This window comes from Opisthorchis viverrini (genome assembly GCF_000715545.1).
Source record: "Opisthorchis viverrini unplaced genomic scaffold opera_v5_146, whole genome shotgun sequence".
NCBI lineage: Eukaryota > Metazoa > Platyhelminthes > Trematoda > Opisthorchiida > Opisthorchiidae > Opisthorchis > Opisthorchis viverrini.
Window position 1 is genome coordinate 866,192 of NW_008751801.1, and position 8,064 is coordinate 874,255.

Consider the following 8,064-nt stretch of genomic DNA (forward strand, 5'->3'; position numbering starts at 1 on the left):
GTCTATGTTCATAAAAGCAGCGACGCTGCTGTCCTCCAAGGAATCAAAGGTTGGGAAAGGTTGGCCTCGAAAACCACAAACGACGGTCCCCCAGCAACTGACGGTGACCATCTGCGCACCATCCAATACAGTCGAAGTGTTCCTAAAACCAGTCTGGTGCTGGTCAGACTACCAGATATAAACAGCCACACTGGTAGGCACACAGCCATGCAATACCCCCTGCGCCCGTGGGCCAGGCCAGCTCCATGTAGGTAGGTGGGTCAGACTGTTGGGTCATTGGCTCCATGAAAGGTCCCTCAGGAGACTTCCAAAAACTGCTATCTGACTGTTCGGGCTTTCGACTCATGGGCTGGAGTCAGCGTCCCCGAACAAAACCATACAATCTCGCGTTGCCTGTAGTTCCGAATTTTGAGTCAAAGGCTCAAGGTTGGGTACCTCAACCAAACTACCTTCAGCCAGGGTTGAAGCAACCGCGAATCTGATTGAGACAATATGCGAAAGAGACGGAACCGAAATTTAGTAGCAAGACCGTTGTCTTGAAAAGTGGGCCGCCAATACGACAAGGCACAGCGCCCCGATGACCTGCACTCGTACTTTTCGAAGGTTTTCAAGCCACGGTAAGCAGTCAGACAATCCTAATAGGATAAATCTGGAGTGAAAACGGAATGCCGGTGGAATGGACCGTGATCCCAATATTTGAAAAGGGCGCAAAAACGTCTTACGAAAGCCAACGTGGCACCAATCTGGTAGCCATCGCATTCAAAGAGCTCTCTGACTGTTAGGCAGGAATCCACGCGGATCCCACTATACCGCACGTCTTTAGGCGCTGCTACGGCCGAGAAGCCTGGCCCGCTCGAGGTTGGCCCAAAATTCGGGACGCTTGCCGGTCCGGCATCAAGGCGAGATCTGATTGGTCAAAAATCTGGACCCAACAGCCAATCATGACCCAGTATTGGCCGAATGCCGGTTGCCAATGGAGCTCCAGAACGCGTCAGAAATTCCAGAAAGTTATAGCCGCTTACGCTATATATACGAAGCGCTGTACAACTGTTCCCGATTTCGTTTTGGGCGTTAATAGACCTTGTGCACCTTTGGTGTTTGTTTTGACGTGAACGCTAGCTTGGGAGGCTCAGACCGAGAACTAAGCTGAGGAAAATACAGTTACAACACTGACGCTATTTTGTGCAGGTTGATCGACTATCAGGAGAGTAGAACTCGCGAGAATCAAGCTGATCTCCACCCTGGCGGAGGATATATTGACGATGCCTTTACCTTGAAAGAAGGTCTTGAACACTATCACCCTGATAGCTACCTTTGACTCTATCGATTGTCTGGAATTTTACGTCGACTGGCGATCAAAGATTCTTCTCCTAGATTTATATGCCTTATGAGGGCGCTGCATGCGAACCGCTTCGGGCGCGTACAAGCACACAGCAAGCCTTTGCCTGAGTTAGTGACACCGAGTAGTGTAACACAAGCTCACCATTCCTCTTCAGCTCTGTTACTGTTGTGCTGTTTGGAACTTATCTGCCTGTCTCTGAAACTTCAGAGATCCAAATGCTGCCGGAACTTTTGTCCACAGACACTCAGAATGCAGACGATATTGCTGTCTTAGTTTCACATCATTCAAAGGTGCAAGGTCTTTTAAACATCCTAAACAGTTCGGCTACGCGGTTTGGTATGCGCTTAGACAACTTGGATTAGCTCAGACTTTCTGTTTCCTTCGGGTGGCATGGCAGCTAGGTACCGAAAACGTTGCACGGCAGTGAAGCGTCGGTGTTGAATACTGATGTTATGCTGTCGATGATGACCGAGAAGGTGTTATAGATGAACGATTATTTCACTTTACAGGACTGGGCGGGATCAAACTCAGACTTCATGTTTTTAGACGAGTCAATTGATGTGATGGATAAATTTGTTTATCTGGATAGCTGTATAATCCGGTGGACTGGGTATAGACGACCATGGTTCTCGAATTAGGAAGGCAAGGGTAGCTCTTCAAACCTCAGACACCTCCGGCGCTGGGTGACGTCAGTACGTCCGAGGGCATAGTGCACAGTGTGGCCACGTCATCGATACTGCTTCAGGGATCAGAAACGTGGCCCCTATGCTCACGAGAAGTGCGAAAACTGTTGGTGTTTGACCATCGGTGTCTTCGAATCATTGAAAGGTCGGGTGGGAACATCGGACTGACAATGCTGAGACAGATCAGATGGGTTTAGGACAAACAAGCCACGCTCGATAAGTTACGCCAGTTAGGATAGGTACTCTGCATTCCGGAGGACCGTCCGCTTCGCGCAACTCTTTTCTCTCTACCTGGTGCTGAGTGGAAGCGACTGAGAAATGGACGTTGAATGACCTGGCAACGAAGTACGAAAACGCTAACCAGCAAACTGATTCGGGTCACCAACTGTCACCTCCCTGGATTGGGACCCGAACAATGAACTCACCAATGGTTGGTGACAATGGCAGGCATGACTCAATCACGGTGCAGCTCGTGCATTAAAATTATAGCCTTCAGTGCGTCACCATTCTGATCACTGACAACACAACACCAGTGGCTAAGCACTGATGCTTGACTGAAAACCTCAGAGTAAGGAGAAATAAGGGGATGGGGGAGGAACTTAGTCGGGGGTGCCCCTGCGGCGACTTCAGTGCGTAGCTACCAAGTTTGCAGAACCGACTGGTCATTCACCGTCCTCCATATTTGGCTGTCTCACCCACGCTCCCCATTTTCCGGTACCCGAAACTGTAGCACCTGGAACTAATTTAATCTTGGCACGTGTTATAGCTGACAAACTAGAATGAACCTTCAAAAAGCACTAAAATTAATGCATCTGACCATCACGTCGCCTTAAGGCGACATCAGTGGGTATGGACCATACGCCCTTTACGAATCTCACCCAGCCCAGGGCACAACAACGAGCGAAGTTCAGTTGAGCAGTCCGGCTACAAGATGACGGTGTGTGCCAATGAATCCGCTTGTGTGCAATGCCCTGCAGGACCATCAAATGTACGAGAACACGATAACATGGAATCCAGCCAGAAAAGCGTGAAAATCCCACAGTACTCCGTCTGGCTCTATTCTAGTTTACTTCACGGTACCACGTCATGGCTCGTCCACCGTGAACCTCTTGCCAACGGTCATTTGGAACAGAAAACAACGTTTGCTCGAGTGGGTGGCTGGATATACGTAATACGTGCCCTAAACGCCTTAAAGCTGTAAGTTAAATCTGCTGCTGTGACTAGTCGGATTCTTAAATAGATACATCATTAAGCAAAATTTCGCTGTATACTTGCTGCAGTCAGCTCACCCTCGCTATGCTACGTGGACACCCGTGATCAAACCTTAAGGAATCCCAGGGTGCAGGGATCGGAGGATCAAAGTATCATAACTCCCTTTGTATTAAAGTATTCTGGAGTGACGGATTCATCACACAGCGGCACGTCAATCACTGACCCTTGAGCATCAAGCAGGATTTCAACCAGGTAGAGGCTTCGTCGACGTCATCACATGCCACACGTATTGGAACCACACATCTACAGACTATCCACAATCTTAGGGTTCCTTGGCTCCAACCGACCATTCGCTTCTGTGGACAGGCCAATGTTGCTAACCACACTTGCTCTACAGGTTATGCCATAGAAGATTGTGAACATCCGATCCCTATATTCGTATTTCAAGGCGGATGAGAGCACACGTTGAGCTCTCTATAGGTCTACCTGCGAAAGTTGGTGACTGACAAGCATATCCGTTCTCTCCACTCTTGTTCAACTTCACCATCGATGAATTAACAACGTAAACACCTTAGCGTTTCCAATGCTGCGTGGTGAGGAGTTTGTCAGTCTGAAATACAGAGACGAAATTGCTCTCATCCCTGAAGACGAAGGCGAATCACAAGCCCGACTGAATGAACCGAAAATAATTATGCCTTCTTTCAACATGCGCCTTGAATCTTCAAAATACTAAGTCATGTTTCGGAAGGGCGAGAAGGCTCAATGGTTATGGGTTTATTGGCCGGAAGGTCTCAATTTCCCTTGTCTAGGCCTAGGCAACCTGGCAGGATCTGAGCCCTTGTGCTCCCTTCGTGTGACATGGTACACGTGCTGCAGCTGGACGATAACCTTTTTTATCTTACCAGATTTCAGATCGCCCAGGCTCTGAAAACACCCCTTAAAATTCAAGAGGAATCATTGGCAATCGAGAATTTTAAGTGGTTGGAAGTTGTATCAGCTCTTGTGGAAGTGTGTCTGATGAAGTCAGTAGACAAATGTTAGATGACCGAATCACGTTTGCAAATTTGCGTCATTAGTGAGGTGAAAACGGGATACCATTGGGTATCAAGGACCGTGTGTACCAAGCTACAGTAAAGGTTGTGTTGCCGTATGGTTTTGAGACACCCCTGTTATCACATGATGTGAAGTGTTTACGGGTATTCGACCAAAACAAGAAGCGCCTTACCGCCCACTGTTAGGCGCTGCTACGACCAAGAACCAAACCCGCACATGATTGGCCATAAGACCGAAGCACCTGCCAATTTATCAACCATCTATTTGGGCTCTACGGCAAATCACTATTCACTCCAAGGATGATCGAAATTTCAAAGATGTCGTCTCATGCACTCTAAATAAAATGTTATTTACAGTTTTTTGCCTGGTTTTGGGTGGTGCGCACATTTTATGCACCTCTTTTTATTGTTTTGCTGAAGACCATAGGTTGGAAGTTTCAGACCGAGAACTGAGCTAAGGTACTGAGGATATTACGCCATCGGTGCCTCAGAGGAGTCACTGGAGTCGGATGTTGTCAACGAATTTGTAACGGGGTAGTTAGAAGGGAGGCACATTTTTGTGCAGCGGGTTTTTCAGCCACGGAAAAACTCCAGTAATACTAGCTCGCTGGCTCTAAAATTGTGCGATTCCTCTTCATTCAGTCGCAGGAAACATTTAGTGGCATCATCTTAATTGGATCTGCCGTGTTGTATACGTGCGGAACCCTTGTCCATCGTGAATAGTGTCTTTCTCCGTGCCTCGTTCGGAATGGCACTGAATACGAGATGGACGAATGTAAAGGCGGTTGATTAACCCTTGGGTGTTCACGGATTCGCCGACCGGTACACAGGATCGAGGCTTCTAGCCAAACTTCCCATGCCGGGTTTCTTGCTGTTCAGCGGCTTTCACCCGTCTTTTAGGCACCAGGGAAAAAAGGGTATAGTGCCTCACTTTCGGCACTCAGGTCATCATTGGAAAAGCTGTTGGTCAAAGCTCTTCAAACAGGGCACAAGTAAGTGTTAGTTTTCCTCGGAAACGACGATGCTCCAGGGGAAATAGATCAACTACCGTGAGACGCGCTTCATAATCAACGGATTCAAGGCTAGTAACCACTGTCGTGGCAGATCGTTGAACACACTCAACACGACTGCGTCCTGAGTGGACGGCTTAGCAGACATATTCGTGAAGCTTCCCGACGTAGCCTCATGCAGTACGATGAGATTCACGCAAGTAAATACAAAAGGTGCGCCGAAACGTCTGAAGAATAACAAGCGCCTTTTGAGCCGATTTTTCGTGGCAGACTGCTATTTTTGGCGCTGTGGCGGTCACCGAAACTGTTTATACCTGACAGTTATACGTACAGCAGTGTTAACGAGTCCAAGATGAAAATGCGTGACTAGTTCTGCAACCCCACAGGCAGGTTACAGTCCTTTTCGAGACTGTTCACCGTAAGCTCGCCATCGCAGCTCATTACTGCAAACAATTACGGAGGATTCATTCCGAGTTCCGGTTGTGACCTTTGATATTGATAATGTTTATTCCCAACTTGTGGGTGGCATGCCCTCTGGCATGATCATGCGTTTACAGTTAGAATGGGGCGCGACTGAGGGACTTGCGGCTAGTGGTGACCGCGCGAAAAGGGGACAATGTCATGAATAGTGAGAAGTATTCGATAGTAACAGGTTTCTTTCGCAACTTATAGGGAACAATGGGCATGAGGTCCGACTAACTCAAATACACAGTCGGGTGACATGAACTAAAACAGAAAACCATTGCTGGCCACTAGTGGCCTTGGGTGGTTGGGTAGGTGGCTGGCGTCACAGCGAGCAAAAGTGGAAATTGAGGCGGGATAATTCGAATTGGGAGAACATAGCAGGTTTAGTCCCAAAGTTTGGTGCAATCTGAGAACAAGCAGGCTCACTGGTTTCACTGACGTGGGGAGGTCAAGTGCAGGTGTTAGGATGGATGGGGACACAGAGGTGGTTGAATTCGAACGAGTAGTCCAACAGGTTGGAATGAATGTCCTGGTGGTAGTTGGGGTCAATGAAACGAGTAGGCAAGAGGGCTCAGTTGGGAGGAGGGATGTAACAGTTGCCGGTGTGCTATCAAACTGAGTATGGCAGTGCCGTGCCATTATTGGCCTGACATGTTTCAGTTTTTGGACAGCCCCGTGACGTCACATTTGCGATGATTCAGCTGGGGGTGTCCAGTTCATTGTGCAGTGGTGTTCATTTCAGCCTGGTCGTCAAAACTAGCTGGAACGAAGCCGATATGGGATTGTAGGGTTTTCGTCGTCCACTTGGAGGTCCCGGAGTTGTAGATCATAGGTCAGGTGGAGTGTATATAAGCTAACCAGGTCGTCCGAAACGAGCACCTCCGAAGTTCAAAGCCTGGGAAGATGAGGGGATGGGAGGAGATTCGCAAAACATGGTGAAGTTGAGGAGATATAAAATGGGATAATATGCATAAATATACAAAGAAAGAAAAACTTAACGTCTGCTGCAATTAGGGTGATGACAGGTGATTATATGAGGTAGGAAATAGAAAGATTTGTACTTAGCAGGCTAGCCACCAGGGGTTGAGTTTGCTAAGCTACGACATTACATTACAAGGGATCTAGTAAAAGCCGATAAAAGCGCGTAGAAACGTGGTATGGGAATCAGATGCACACGGGCTGGCGGGATTGGACTTCTAAGATAACCGGATAATCTGGTGTTTATTACATGAGTTGGGTTATACCGGTACAGAAGGTATGCGCAAGAGAAATAGTCACTAGTCTCCGAAGTACTGCTATCATCTCTAATCTGCAGATGTTGCATAGCAAGTGTTGACCACTGGGAGCGGCGAGTAGATGTATTCTCTGGTTGGTGACGAAATGAGCTTTCGTGCGGTGTAGCATCTGTTCTGATGAAGACAGTTACAGCTTTGCTCGCCAATGTTGGCCATGGGCACTTGCGGAGTACCTTTATGCTATCCCAAGTGAACTTTAATTTTTTGTTTTTGTTTTTCTTTAAAGATGAGAGGCTGTTATCTGTGTTCCACCAAAGAAAAGCGTAAAACTAACCCTTCAAAGCCATGTTATTGGAACGAAAGCTGCACGAACTGCGATGCCAAACAGAAGAAGCAATAGCCATTTGCGCATTTTGCTACAAAATGGGACATTAACTAGCTTTGTTATGATTCGACACATGGTGTGCAATACGATTCGCAAGTTCAAGTAAGGGTCAGGTCGGATAGCGTCTCGCAAGTTCAGGTAACTGCTTTTGGTCAGGCCTCACGTAGGTGAGTATCACTTTTGTCCAGACAGAAGTTGATGAGTTCCATTTGGCCCCTACTTGGGAACGTTTCACTGAGTATCAAAGATTTCGTTTGTGTTCATGTGTCAGTCGTCTGTTGCAAATGACTGTAAACCACGCCGTCATAAGAAGTCACACAGCATTGACCAAACTATGCTATTGAGAATAGATTGGTGAAAATATCCGGGAGCGTTATGGGATATGAAAGGCATTTTGACGTGAATTACATCTGTCCGTTCATTGGCTGGTTGACCAGGGTCGCACGAAATGTCTTGACACTCGAGCACCGTTGACCGTCCATGAAATCCTATCCAGGCATTCAAACATCAGCTGACTTTTCTCAGTTTTTAACCTCATGGCAGCATCTAGCGATTTCAGGACATCCCAAGGTCATTTCTTAAACCTTCCACCTTATGCCACTCAACATCGTAATCAGGATGGGGCTTGTACCATGGTTTCTAGCATCTTATTCGGATATCGAAATACTCGCGGAAGTTTC